This window comes from Phocoena sinus, chromosome 4 (genome assembly GCF_008692025.1).
Source record: "Phocoena sinus isolate mPhoSin1 chromosome 4, mPhoSin1.pri, whole genome shotgun sequence".
Lineage (NCBI taxonomy): Eukaryota > Metazoa > Chordata > Mammalia > Artiodactyla > Phocoenidae > Phocoena > Phocoena sinus.
Genome location: NC_045766.1, coordinates 145193742 through 145208540, shown reverse-complemented (window position 1 = coordinate 145208540; position 14799 = coordinate 145193742). Strand labels below are relative to the sequence as shown.

The window sequence follows — 14799 nt, the reverse complement described above, 5'->3', positions numbered from 1 at the left end:
CAGAGCAACTAAGCCCATGTGCCACAACTACTGAGCCTGCGCTCTAGAGTCCACGAGCCACAGCTACTGAGCCCGTGCACTTAGAGCCCATGCTCCACAACAAGAAAAGCCACCACAATGAGAAGCCCACGCACTGCAACGAAGAGTAGCCCCCACTCGCTGTAACTACAGAAAAGCCCACACGCAGCAACAAAGACCCAATGCAGCCAAAAAATAAATAAATAAAATAAACTAATTTTAAAAAACACCATTCACTTTTAAACAAAATAGTAAAAGAAGTGACAGAGGAATCAAAAAAGCACACTAGAAAATATCTATTTACCACAAAAGAAGACAGTAACAGAGGATAGAAAACAAAAAAAGATAAGACATAAAGAAAAAAATGAGCAAAATGGCAAGAATAAATACCACCTTATCAAAACTGCACCAAATGTAGATTCATTACACATCACAATTTAAAGGCAGAGATTGTGTTAACGGAATTTTTTAATGTTTTATATGCAGTGTACAAGAGGCATTCTTAAATTCAAAGGTACAAATAGACTGAAAGTGAAAAAATGAAAAAATATTTACCTGTAAACAGTAATCAGACAAGAGCTGGAGTGGCTTTACTAACATCAGACCAAATGGTCTTCAACACAAAAATTGTTACTAGAGACAAAGAAAGAATATTTTATAATGATAAAAGAGTCAATGCAACTAGAAGATATAACAATTATATACATATACCTAACAAATCCCAAGAATGAATGAAACAAAATTAAAAGAAATGAATAAGCAATTAGACAATTCAACAATAATAGTTGGAAACATCAATATCCAATTTTCAATACAGGATGGAACAAGACAAGATCAGCAAGTAAATAGAAGATTTTAACATTATAAAACAATTACACCTAACAGATAAGTACAGAACAATCCATTAAAAAAACACAAAACACATTATTTTATTTTATTATTTTAGTTATAAGAACAGAAATTTATTGCTTACAGTTCTGGAGGCTGAAAAGTCCAAGATCAAGGTGCCAGCACAGTTGCCTTCTGGTGAGGGCCCTTCCTGGGTTCATAGCAAGTGCCTTCTTGCTGTCCTCACATGGTTGAAGAGGCTAGGGATCTCTCTGGAGCCTCTTTTATAAGGCACTAATCCCATTTGTGAAGGTTCCAACACCATGACCTAAGCACCTCACAAAGGCTCACATCCTAATACTACCATTTGGGGGATGAGAATTTCTATTTTTTATTTTAATTTTATATATATTATTTTTAATTGAGATACAGTTGATTTAAAATATATCAGTTTCAGGGGCTTCCCTGGTGGCGCAGTGGTTGAGAGTCCACCTGCCGATGCAGGGGACATGGGTTCGTGCCCCAGTCTGGGAAGATCCTACATGCCGCGGAGCGGCTAGGCCCATGAGCCACGGCTACTGAGCCTGTGTGTCCGGAGCCTGTGCTCCGCAACAGGAGAGGCCTGCATACCACAAAAAAAAAAAAAAAAAAAATATATATATATATATATATATATATATATATATATATATATATATCAGTTTCAGATGTACAACATAGGGATTTGTAATTTTTATAGATTATACTCCATTAAAGTTATTATAAAATATTGGCTCTATTCCCTGTGTTATACAATATATCCTTGTAGCTTACTTACTTATTTTATACATAGTAGTTTGTACCTCTTAATCCCCTTTTGTTTATTTTGCTTTTGTTTCCTCTCCTTTAGGAGACAGATCAAAAAAATAAATATTACTGCATTTTATGTCAAAGGGTGTTCTGCCTATGTTTTCTCCTAGGAGCTTTATGGTTTGGGGTCTTAAATTTAGGGGGTTGGGGTCTTAAATTTAGGTCTTTTATCCACTTTGACTTTATTTTTGTATATGGTATAAGAAAATGTTCTAATTTCATTTTTTTCACATGCAGCTGTCCAGTTTTCCCAACATCACTTATTGAAAAGACTGTCCTTTCTCCATTGTATATTCCTGCCTCCTTTGTCATGTATTAATTGACCATAAGTGCATGTACTTATTTCTGGGCTTTCTAATCTGATCTATGGGCTTTCTATCTGATCTTTTCCACTGATCTGTGTGTCTGTTTCTGTGCCAGCTCCATACTGTTTTTGCTGTAGCTCTGTAGTATAGTCTGAAGTCAGGAAGCATGATACCTCCAGCTCTGTTCTTTTTTTCTCAAGCTTGTTTTGACAATTCCAGATCTTTTGTGTTTCCATACAAATTTTAAAATTAGTTGTTCTAGCTCTGTGAAAAATGCTATGGGTATTTTGATAGGGATTGCACTGAATCTATAGATTGTCTTGGGTAGTATGGTCATTTTAATATTAATTCTTCCAATCCATGAACACAGTATATCTCTCCATCTGTCTGTCATCTTCAATTTCTTTTGTCAGTGTGTTATAGTTTTCTGAGTACAGGTTTTTACCTTCTTAGCTAGATTTATTCCTAGGTGTTTTATTCTTCTTGATGAGACTGCAAATGGAGTTATTTCCTTAATTTCTCTTTCTGATAGTTCATTGTTAGTGCATAGAAATACAACATATTTTTTGTATATTAATTTTATATACTGGAACTTCACCAAATTCATTGATGACCTCTAGCAGTTTTTTGGTGACAACTTTAGGATTTTCTATGTATACTATCATGACATATGCAAAAATGACAGTTTTACTACTTTCTTTCCAATTTGGATTCCTTTTACTTCTTTTTCTTGTCTGATTGCTATGCCTAGAACTTCCAATACTATGTTGAATAAAACTGGCAAGAGTGGGCATCCTCGTCTTGTTCCTGATCTTAGAGAAAACACTTTCAGTTTCTCATCATTGAGTATAATGTTAGCTGTGGGCTTGTTCATATATGACCTTTGTTATTATTAAAAACTGTGGACAGTTTTTATATTAAATGGATGTTGAATTTTTTCAAAAGCTTTTTCTGCATTTATTGAGATGGTCATATGATTTTTATTCTTCAATTTGTTAGTGTGGTGTATCACACTGATTGATTTGCAGATGTAAAACCATCCTTGCCTCCCTGGGATAAATTCCACTTGATCATGGTTTATCATCCTTTTAATGTACTGTTGGATTTGCTTGCTAGTATTATAATGAGGATTTTTGCATCTATGTTCATCAGTGATATTGGACTATGATTTTCTTTTTTTTTTTTTTATGATATCGTTGCCTGGTTTTGGTATCAGGGTAATGCTGGCCTCATTGAATGAGTTCTGAAGCATTCCTTCCTCTGGATTTTTTGGAAGAGTTTGAGAATGATAGGTGTTAACTCTTCTCTAAATGTTTGGTAGAGTTCACTTGTGAAGCCATCTGGTCCTGGAATTTTCCTTATTGGGAATTTTTTTATTACTGATTCAATTTCATTAATGGTAATTGGTCTGTACATATTTTCTGTTTCTTCCTGGTTCAGTGTTGGGAGATTATACATTTCTAGGGACTTTTTCCATCTCTTCTACATTGTGCATTTTATTGGCATATAGCTTTTCGTAGTAATCCCTTATGATCCTTCGTATTTCTATGGTGTCAGCTGTAACTTCTTTTTCACTTCTGATTTTATTGATTTGGATCCTCTCTTTTTTCCTTGATGTGTCTGGCTAAAGGTTTACCAACTTTCTTTATCTTCTCAAAGAACCAGCTCTTAATTTCACTGGTCTTTTCTATTTTTTGGCCTCTATTTAATTCATTTCTGCTCTGATTTTTAATAATTTCTTTCCTTCTACTAACTTTGGATTTTGTTCTTTTTCTAGTTCCTTTAGGTGTAAATTTAGGTTGTTTATTTGAGAATTTTCATGTTTCCTGAGGTAGGCTTGTACTGCTATATACTTCCCTCTTAGAACGCTTTTGATGCATCCCATTGATCTTGGATCATTGTGTTTTCACTTTCATTTGTCTCCATGTATTTCCTGATTTCTTCTTTGACTTCCTCAGTGATCCAATGGTGGTTTAGTAGCATACTGCTTAGTCTCCAAGTGTTTGTGTTTTTTGCAGTTTTTTTTTTCTTATAGTTGATTTCTACTCTCATAGCATTGTGATGGGAAAAGATGCTTGATATGGTTTCAATTTTCTTAAACTTAACAAAACTTGTTTTATGGCCTAGCATGTAATCTATCCTGGAGAATGTTCCATGTGCACTTGAAATGAATATGTATTCTGCTAGGTGGAATGTTCTACATATATCTATTAATTCCATTTGGTCTAATGTCATTTAAGGCCTGGGTTTCTTTATTGATTTTCTGTCTGGATGATCTGTCCATCGATGTAAGTGGGGTGTTAAAGTCTCCTACTATTATTGTGTAACTGTTACTTTCTCCCTTTATGTCTGTTAATGTTTGCTTTATGTATTTAGGTGCTCCTATGTTGGGTGCATATATATTTACAATTGTTATACCTTCTTCTTGGATTGATCCCTTGATTATTATGTAATTTCCTTCTTTGTCTCTCATTACAATCTTAGTTTTAAAGTCCATTTTGTCCTATATAAGTATTGCTATACCAGCTTTCTTTTCATTTCCATCTCCATGGAATAGCTTTTACCATCCCCTTATTTTCAGTCTATGTGTGTCTTTAGATCTGAAATGAGTCTCTTATAGGCAGCATATAGATGGGTCTTGTTTTTGTATCCATTCAGGCGCACTAAGTCTTTTTATTTAAATTTCCTTCCTTCCTTCCTTTCTTGGCTGGATCAGGTCTTAGTTGCAGCTCATGGGATCTTTCACTACGGTGCGCAGGCTCTTCATTGAGGCATGCAGGCTCTTTGTTGTAGCGGGCGGGCTTCTCTCTAGCTGTGGTACATGGGCTCCAGAGTGTGTGGGCTCTGTAGTTGTGGTGCATGGGCTTCAGAGCATGTGGGCTCTGTAGTTGTGGCATGCGGGCTCTGTAGTTGTGGTGCGTGGGCTCAGTAGTTGCAGCACACAGGCTTAGTTGCCCCACGGCATGTGGGATCTCAGTTCCCTGACCAGGGATCGAACCAGCGTCCTCTGTATTGCAAGACGGATTCTTAACCACTGGACCACCAAGGAAGTCCCCACCCTAAGTCTTTTGATTAGAGCATTTAGTCCACTTACATCTAAAGTAATTACTGATAGGTATGTACTTATTGCCATTTTGTTAGTCATTTTGAGGTTGTTTTTGTAGTTCCTTTTTCTTCCTTTCTTCTTCTTTTGCTTTCTTCCCTTATGACTTGGTGAATATCTTCAGTGTTATTTTTGGATTGCTTTCTCTTTTGTGTGTGTCTATCTATTACAGATTTTTGGTTTGTGGTTACAGGAGGTTTACATACAGCTATACATATATGATTTTAGGTTGCTTAACATATTTTAAGTTGCTGATCTCTTAAGTTCAAATGCATTTTAACAACCCTGCATTTTTACTCCTCTTGCCCTATGATTGCTGGTTTTGATATCATATTTTACATCTTTTTGTTTTGTGTATCCCTTAACTACTTATTGTGTATATAGACTATCTTTCAACTTTTGTCTTTTAACCTTCCTACTAGCTTTGTACATGGTTGATTTACTACCTATATTGTATTTTTGTCTTTACCAGTGAGATTTTTCCTTTTGTAATATTCATGTTTCTAGTTGTGGGCTTTTCTTTTTTGCTTAAAGAAGTCCTTTTAACATTTCTTGTTAAGCTGCTTTGGTGGTGATGAACTGTTTTAGCTTTTGCTTGTTTGTAAACTTTTTATCTCGCCATCAAAATGAATGAAAGCCTTGTCAGGTAAAGTATTCTTGGTTGTAGGTTTTTCCCTTTCATCACTTTAAATATATCATGCCACTCCCTTCTAGCCTGAAGTTTCTGCTGAATAGTCAGCTGATAGTCTTACAGAAGTTCCCTTGTACTTAACTTGTTGCTTTTCCCTTCTTGTTTCTTTTAATATTCTCTTACCTTTAATTTCTGCCAAATTTAATTACAATGTGTCTTGGTGTGATCTTCTTTTGGTTGCTCCTGCTTGGGACTCTGTGTTTCCTGGACCTGGACGTCTGTTTCCTTTCCCAAGTCAGGGAAGTTTTCAGCTATTTTGTCTCTAAGTATGTTCTCTGACCTTTTCTCTCTCTCTTCTCCTTCTGGGACTCCTATAATGTGAATGTTACTATATTTGATGTTGTCCCAGAGGTCTCTTGAACTTTCTTCACTTCTTTTTATTCTTTTTTCCATTCAGCTTCAGTGATTTCCAATACTCTGTCTTCCAGCTTGCTCATCCATCCCTTTATATCATTTAAACTATTGTTGATTCCTTCTAGTGTATTTTTAATTTCTGTTATTGCATTCTTCATCTCTGCTTTGTCGTTCTTTATATTTACTAACTCTTTGTTAAAAACTTCTAACGTCTCACTCTGCTCATCCATTCTTCTCCTAAGTTTTTTGATCATCTTTGTGATCATTATTTGAACTCTTTATCAGGTAGGCTGCTTATCTCCACTTTACTTAGTTCTCCTTCTGGGGTTTTATCTTGTTCCTTTGTTTGGAACATGTTCCTCTGTCTCCTCATTCCGCCTAATTTTCTGTTTTTACTTTTCCCAACCTTGGAGATGTGATATGTCCTATGCATCACAGCAGAAGACTCCCTTCTGGTGAACAGAGCTATATGATCTAGATTTGCCCCCAGTGTGTTACATGGATGCTTCTGTTGTGGTGGGCTGACTACTGTGGGTGGTCTGGTAGACATGGTGACCCCCACTGTGGTTGGTTGCCAGGCCCTGCCTAGTGCAAAGGCTGGCAGCCACTGGTTGGTGGGGCCAGGTCACAAGGCAGATGGCTGCAGAAACCAGGGGGTTCCCAGGGCTAATGCTGGCTCACTGGTGGGTTCTGGGGTGTGTGCTTGTGGGACAGGCCCCCTCAGATCTAGTGTCCACCCGCTGACGGGTGGGGTTAGAATCCAGGAATTCCTGGGGCTGGTGCCTGCCCAGTGGTGGGTGAAGCCAGGTCCTGGGGCTAGTGCTGGCCCACTGGCAGACAGTGTTAGGTCCTAGGGTCTAGCTTCATGGCCCAGGGGTCCCAGAGTTGGTTTTGGACCACTGGTTGGTGGGCCCAGTTCCTGATACACCTGGCTGCAGAGTACAGGGTATCCCGAAGTTTGTGTAGGCCTTCTGGTAAGTAGGGCCAGATCCTGAGGGGCCTAAAGTGTCTCAGAGCTGGTTTTGGCCTGCTGGTAGGCAGGGCAGGGGCTCAGTGGGTCCCAGGGTTGGTGCCAGCCTGCTTGTGGGAGGGCTGCATCCTGCCATGGCAGGCTGCAAGGCTGTGGTGGTCTTGGTGCTAGTGTCTTCCTGCTGATGGGCAGGGCTGGGGCCCAGGGGTTTCTGGAGCTGGTATCTGCCAACTGGTGGGTGGAGCTGGGTCCCAGGCTCTCTGGCTACAGGGCCAGAGTCTAGTGCCTATGCGCCAGTGTGTTGGGCTGGGTCCCGGGTTCTCTGGTGAACAGGGCAATATCCAAGGGAGACTGTGGACTCAGGGGGGTCTTATGGCAGTCTGCCTGCTATTGCATGAGGCTGTGTCCCCATCCAGCTATTTGCTTGGCCTTAGGTATCCCCTGGTATCCACAGGCTGGTGGGCATGGGTGGGGCTGGGTCTTAAGTCTAATAAGCCAGAGAGAGGATTCCAAAATGGTACTTGCCAGCAGCAGTGTCCAGGTGGTAGAACAAGCTCCCCAAAATGGTTGCCTCCATTGTCTATGTCCCCAGGGTGGGCTCCAGTTGCCTCTTGCCTCTCTGGGAGACTCTCCAAGATCAGTTGGTAGGTCTGACCCAAGCTCCTTTCAAATTACTGCTTCTGCCCTGGGTCCCAGAGCATATGAGATTTTGTGTTCACCCTTTAAGAGTGGAGTCTCTGTTTCCTGCAGCCCTCTGGCTCTCCCAAAAGTTAGCCCCCTGGCCTTCAAAGCCAAACGTTCTGGGGGCTTGTCTTCCTGATACAAGACCCCCAGGATGGAGAGCCCCATGTGGCACTTGGACCTCTCATACCTTGGGGAACACCTCTGAAATTGTAATTATTCTCCCTTTCATGGGTCCTCCATCCGGGGGTATGAGTCTTGACTATACTGCAACTCCATCCCTCCTACCCATCTTATTGTGGTTCCTTCTCTATATCTTTAGCTGTAGAAGATCTTTCCTGGTAGATTTCAGTCTTTCTCATAAATAGTTGCACTGTAAGTAGTTGTAATTTTGGTGTGCCCATGAGAGGAGGTGAGCTCAGGGTCTTCCTACTCCACCATCTTGGCCAAGCTTTCAAAACACATTATTTTAAAGTACACATGGAACATTCTCCAGGAGAGACCAGACGTTACACTAGAAAAACAAATCTCAATATTTTAAAGGACTGAAATCATACAAAGTATGTTCTCTGATGGCAAGGGAAAGAAATTCAGAAGTTAATAACACAAACAAAAATTCACAAGTTTGTGGAAATTAAACAACACACTACTAAATAACCAAGGAATCAAAGAAGAAAGCACAAAGAAAATTATAAAATACTTTGAAATGACTGAAAATGAAAGCACAACATACCAAAACATACGGTAGGCAGCGAAAGTAGTGATTAGAGAAAGTTATAGGTATAAATAGCTACATTAAAAAGGAATAAATATCTCAAATCAATACCCTAACCTTCCACCTTAAGAAATTAGAAAAGAACAAACTAAATCTAAAGCAAGCAGAAGGAGGGAAAAAACAAGTATTAGAGCAAAAATAAATGAAATAAGGAAACAGAAAACAACAGAGAAAAAAAACAGTGAAACCAGAAGTTGGTTCTATGAAAAGTTAAAAAAAAGAAAAAACCTTTATCCATATGCACCAAGAAAAAGACAGAGAAGAGTTAAGTTACTAAAATCAGAAATGAAATTAAGAACCTTACAGAAATAAAAAGGATCATTAAGAAATATTATGAACAATTGTTTGCCAACAAATTATATAACCTAGGTGCAATGGCCAAATTCCTAGAAAGACAAAAACTATCAAAACCAATTCAACAAGAAATAAAAAATCTGAATAGACCTAAAACAGGTAAAGACATTGTCTTAGAAATTGAGAAACTTCTCACTTTTCCCAAGAAAAAGTCCAGGACCAAATGGCTTCACTAGTGAATTCTGTTAGACATTTAAAGAAGAATGAACACCAATCCTTCACAGACTCTTCCAAAAAATAGAAAAGGGCACTTCCCAATTCATTATGAGACCAATATAATCCTGATATCAAAACCAAAGATATCACAAGAAGAGAAAACTAAGTACCAATATGCTTCAAGAATACATACGCAAAAATCCTCAACAAAACCATAACAAACTAAGTCGAGCAATACTGTATATAAAAAAGGATTATCCACCATGACCAGCTGTGATTTATCTAAGGAAGGCAAGGTTGGTTCAACACACGAACATCAATCAATGTAATGCACCACCTTAATGAGGGACAGAAACCACATGGTCATCTCAGTAGATTTAGAAAAAGCATCTCAGTAGATTTAGAAAAAGCATCTGACAAGAACAATTTAAAAAAAAATTCAACAAAATAAAAATAGAAGGAAACTTCCTCAACCTAATAAAGGGCATCTACAAATATCCACAGCTAACAACATAATTAATGGTGAAAGGCTGAAAGCTTTCCCCCTAAGATCAGGAAGAAGACAAGGGTGTCCACCTTTGCCAGAACAATTCAACATTATACTAGAAGTTATAACCAGGGCAATTACACAAGGAATAAAAATACAGGGCATCCAGGGCTTCCCTGGTGGCGCAGTGGTTGAGAGTCTGCCTGCCAATGCAGGGGACACGGGTTCGTGCCCCGGTCCGGGAGGATCCCACATGCCGCGGAGCGGCTGGGCCCGCGAGCCATGGCCGCTGAGCCTGCACGTCCAGAGCATGTGCTCCACAACGGGAGAGGCCACAACAGTGAGAGGCCCACGTACCGCAAAAAAAAAAAAAAAAAAATACAGGGCATCCAGATTAGAAAGGAAGAAGTAAAATTATCTATATATACATAGAAAATCTTCAGAATCCACAAAAAGCTATTGCAGCTAATAAATCCCACGTTCATGGATTGGAAGACTTAATACCGTCAAGATGGCAATATTCCCAAATCGACCTACACATTCAACGCAATCCTTACCAAAATTTCAGCTGCCTTTTATGCAGAAATTGACAAGCTGATCCTAAAAATCATAGAGAAATGCAAGGGACCAGAAATAGCCAAAACGATCTTAAATAAGAACAACAAAATTGGAGGACTCACACGTCCCAATTTCAAAACTTACCACAAAGCTCCAGTACTCATGACTGTGTGGTTTTGGCATAACGATAGGTATATAGATGGATGGAATCAAACTGAGAGTCCAGAAATAAACCCATATTTTATGGTCAACTGATTTTCAAAAAAGGTGTTAAATGACCATTCACTGAGGAAACAGTCTTTTCAACAAATGGTGTTAGGACAACTGGAGAGCCACATACAGAAACTCCTCCCTCATACCATATATAAAAATTTACTCAAAATGTATCAAAGACCTAAATTTAAGAGCTAAAACTTTACAAGAAAACACAGGCGTGAATCTTTGTGACCTGGGATTAGGCAACGTTGTCTTAAATATAACACCTAAAGCGCAAGCAACAAAAGAAAAAATAGATAAATTGGACTTCATGAAAATTAAAACCTTTTGTGCATCAAAGGACACTATCATGAAAGTGAAAAGGCAACTCATAATTGGAGAGGAAATATCTGCAAATCATATATCTGATAAGCGATTGGTAAACCATATATAAAAAATTCTTACAGCCCAACAATAAAAAGACAATCCAATTTTAAAATGGCCAAAGGATCTGAATAGACATTTCTCCAAAGAAGATATACAAATGGCCAATAAGCACACGAAAAGGTGCTCAAAAGCATCAGTCTTTAGGCAAATACTAATCAATACCACAAGGAGATACTACTTCACACCCACTAGGATGGCAATAATCAAAAAACTGAAAATAAGTGTTGGTGAAGATGCAAAGAAACTGGAACCCTTATGCATTGCTGGTGGGAATGTAAAATGGTACAGCATCTTTGGAAAACAGTTTGGCAGTTATTCAAAAAGTTAAACATAGAGTTATTATTTGACCCAGCAATTTCACTCCTAAGTATATACTCAAAAGAACTGAAAACATGTATTCATACAAAAACTTGTACATGACTGCTGAGAGCACATTATTCATAACAGACAAAAAACCAGAAAAAACTCAAATGTCTACCTACTGATGATAAGCAAAATGTGATATATCCATATAGTGTAATATTATTCAGCCATAAAAAAGAATGTACTGATACATCTACAGTGGACCATGGATGGACCTTGACATTATTATACTAAGTGAAAGAAGCCAGGCACCAGAGGCAACATATTTACAATTCCACTCATATGAAAAGTACATATTAGGCAAAACCTTACAGACAGAAAGTAGATTAGTGGCTTCCAGGGGCTGGGAGAAGGGAGGAATGGGGAGTGACTGTTAAGAGGTATGAGGTTTCTTTTTAAGTGATAAAAATGCTCTGGAATTAGGTAGTGATGATGGTTGCACAACCTTGTAATGCAACCTTGTAAATATACCAAAACCACTGAATCTAAACTTTAAAAAGGTGAATTTTATGGCATGTAAACTATATCCCGAAAAATTTTAAGTAAATTAAAGGAATTTTAAAAATAAAAAAAAGTGAAATCAAGATACTTTTAGAAAAAAATCAAGAGTGTCTATGTACTACCAGCTGATGAGCAAAAATGGAATTTCTAAAGAAGCCTCTTCAGGTAGAAGGGAAATGACCCCAAAATGGAGTTCAGAAATGTCAGAGAGCAATGAAAAGCAAAGAATGGATAAAGATGTGAATAAATCTAAATGAACACTGCCAGTATGTTAAATACTAACACTGTTTTGTGTTTGGTTTTTGTTGTTTGTGGTTTTTTGTTTGTTTGTTTGTTTGTTTTTGGGCCATGCTGCACGGCATGTGGGATCTTAGTTCCCCGACCAGGGATCGAAACTGCACCCTCTGCAGTGGAAACACAGAGTCTTAACCACTGGACCACTGGGGAAGTCCCAATACTAACACGGTTAATATTACTTAGTTGAGTTTAAAAAGAGCATACAGGGCTTCCCTGGTGGCGCAGTGGTTGAGAGTCCGCCTGCCGATGCAGGGGACACGGGTTCGTGCCCCGGTCCGGGAAGATCCCACATGCCGTGGAGTGGCTGGGCCCGTGAGCCATGGCCGCTGAGCCTGTGTAGAGGCCACAACAGTGAGAGGCCCGCGTATCGCAAAAAAAAAAAAAAAAAAAAAAAAGAGAGCATACAGAATTAGAATATACAATTACAATCACACATAAATCTGGAGGGGTGAATGGAGTTCAAGTATTCTAAGAAAATGATCTCTGCATCAGCCAGGAAGAAGGTATAATGGCATTATCTGGATAAGTTAATAACACCCTATCTAATTTACACGGTAACCACAAAAAGAAAGAAAAACAGAATTATAACCTCCAATGTACTAGAACTAGTGGAAAAGTAGAATGATTTTTTAAAATCATAATACTAGTTTCAAATAATACAAGAGAAGAGAGAAAATAAACACAGAAAATGTAGGACAAGAATGTCATACAATAGGTTTGTAGATTTAAACTCAAATAGATCAGTAATTACATTCAATGTAAATGAGTTGAATGTTCCCATTAGAGGGCAAAAATTATCAGATTGGATGGAAAAAAGTCTAACTGTATAATCTTTACAAGAGACATATCTAAGGTATAAAAATATAGTAAGGCTGAAAGTAAAATGATTAAAAAAAGATATCATGCAAATATGAGCCTAAAGAAATCTGGTATGGCTATATTAGCATCAGACAATTACACCATAAAGGCAAAGATACATTACTGGAGATAAAGAGAACCACACATAATAATTAAAGTTTGAATTCAGCAGGAAGACATAACAATTTTGAATTTGCATTCCCCTGATGACATGGTCTCAAAGTATATAAATAAAAACTGACAGAACTGAAGAAGAAATAAGACAAATCCATAATCATAATGAAAGTGTATAATTATCTTAGTAATGGATATAACAACCAGACAAAAAAATAGTAAGAAAACAGAAGACCTGAGTAATATGCTTATCAAGTTAGCTGAATAGAATATATAGAACATTGAACCTAATTCTTTACAAGCACACAGGAACATGTGAGAAAACTTATACACCATATTCTGCTATAAGGCACATCAGCAAATTTCAAACGATTAAAATAAAGAGCAAGATCTTTGGGCAATGCAATTGTGATGGAAAAGAATAAAATAAGAAAACATGCATATGTCTGGAAATTTTTAAATATTCTTCTAAATGACCTACAAGTCAAAGAAAAATATCATAATGGCAATTACTGTCTTAGCTCAGCCTGCTATAACAAAATACCATAGACTGGGTGGCTTAAACAATAGACATTTATTTCTCATTTAGTTCTGGAAGCTGGGAAGTCTGAGAGCAGGGTGCTCACATGGTCAGGTTCTGGTGAGGGCCCACCTCCTGGCCTTGCAGATGGCTGCCTTCTTGCTGTGTCCTCACATGGCAAGGAAAGACAGTAAGAGAGCAAGCCCTCTGGTCTCTTCATATAAGGCACTAATCCCGTCATGAGAACCTCACACTCATGACCTCACCTAAACCTAAGTATCTCCCAAAGGCCCCATCTCCAAATACCATGACTTTGGGGGTTATGGCTTCAACATAGGAATTTGAGGGAGGAACAATATAGTGCGTAGCATATATTAAATAGTACTGAAAATACCTCAAGTCAAACTCTGTATGATACAGCTGAAGCATTATTTATGAGGAAATGTACCACCTTAAATGCACATTATTAGTAAAAGATAAAAGCTTCAAATTAATAAACTGGGCATTCATCTCAAATTAGACAGTGAACAGCTACAGGAAAATTATGGGCCAATTTTACTCATAGACATTGACTCAAAAATTCCCCCTAAAATATTAGTCATCAGAATCTAATCAATACACTATAAGAACAGGCTACTATGAACAAGTTACGTTTATATAGTGGTCATCTGTGGGTGGTGGAATTAAAGATTTTTATTCTGCTTTTGATGTTAATCTTTATTTTATAAAATTTCTAAATAAGCACTCATTATTTTATGAATCAGGAAAAATACATTTTGAATTAATAATTAATATTCTTCTGATCTCTCATCTTTTTGAAGTCAACTACTTAAAGAATGGTGAGAAGAACAAGGGCTCATTCAGAACAGCCATTTCATCTGAGTAGCCATCAGAGCTATAAGACCTTATATGTTTCAGTGTCTCTATCTGGTTGAAAACAAAGAAAGGGTGGATAGGAGTAGTAGAAAAGGATTTACAAAGGATTTACAAAGATAGGGATGTGATAATAGCAATTCATAGGCTTTTTGCCCAGACATTAAGGGAGCGATCTCATACACAAATATGTCTATAAATAGAATACTGCACTTTAATGAATAATTTAAAAGCACTTTGCAAACAGGGTTAAGAAAACAGGAATCTAAATGCTCAAAAATCAATAGTTCTGTCCTATCCCAACCTGGTGAGTTACAGAAACAGATGCTTGAGTTGTATCCTTTTAAAAGAAACACTGGAAGCTGGATGGTTAAATATCAAAAAGCTTAAAAACACCTACAAGTTTTGACATGATAATTCTGCCTTTAGAAATTTATCTTTCAGAAATAATTGGTGATACATACCATGAGTTTTGTATAGGATACTTATTAAAGCATTATTT

At 37.7% G+C, this 14799-nt stretch overlaps 1 protein-coding gene across 20 annotated transcripts in view; it reads right to left on the bottom strand.

Moving 5' to 3' along the window:
* Window positions 1-14799, bottom strand: part of PCBP3 (poly(rC) binding protein 3) — a 213434-nt gene that overhangs the window by 190778 nt on the left and 7857 nt on the right. Inside the window, exon 1 of one of the 20 annotated variants that reach the window (XM_032630000.1) lies at window positions 574-651. The exons of the other annotated variants lie outside the window; for them this stretch is intronic. The gene's annotated coding sequence lies outside the window, so the exon portion shown is untranslated. Of the gene's footprint in view, window positions 1-573; window positions 652-14799 lie in introns of those variants that run through there. 20 annotated transcript variants of the gene reach the window in all.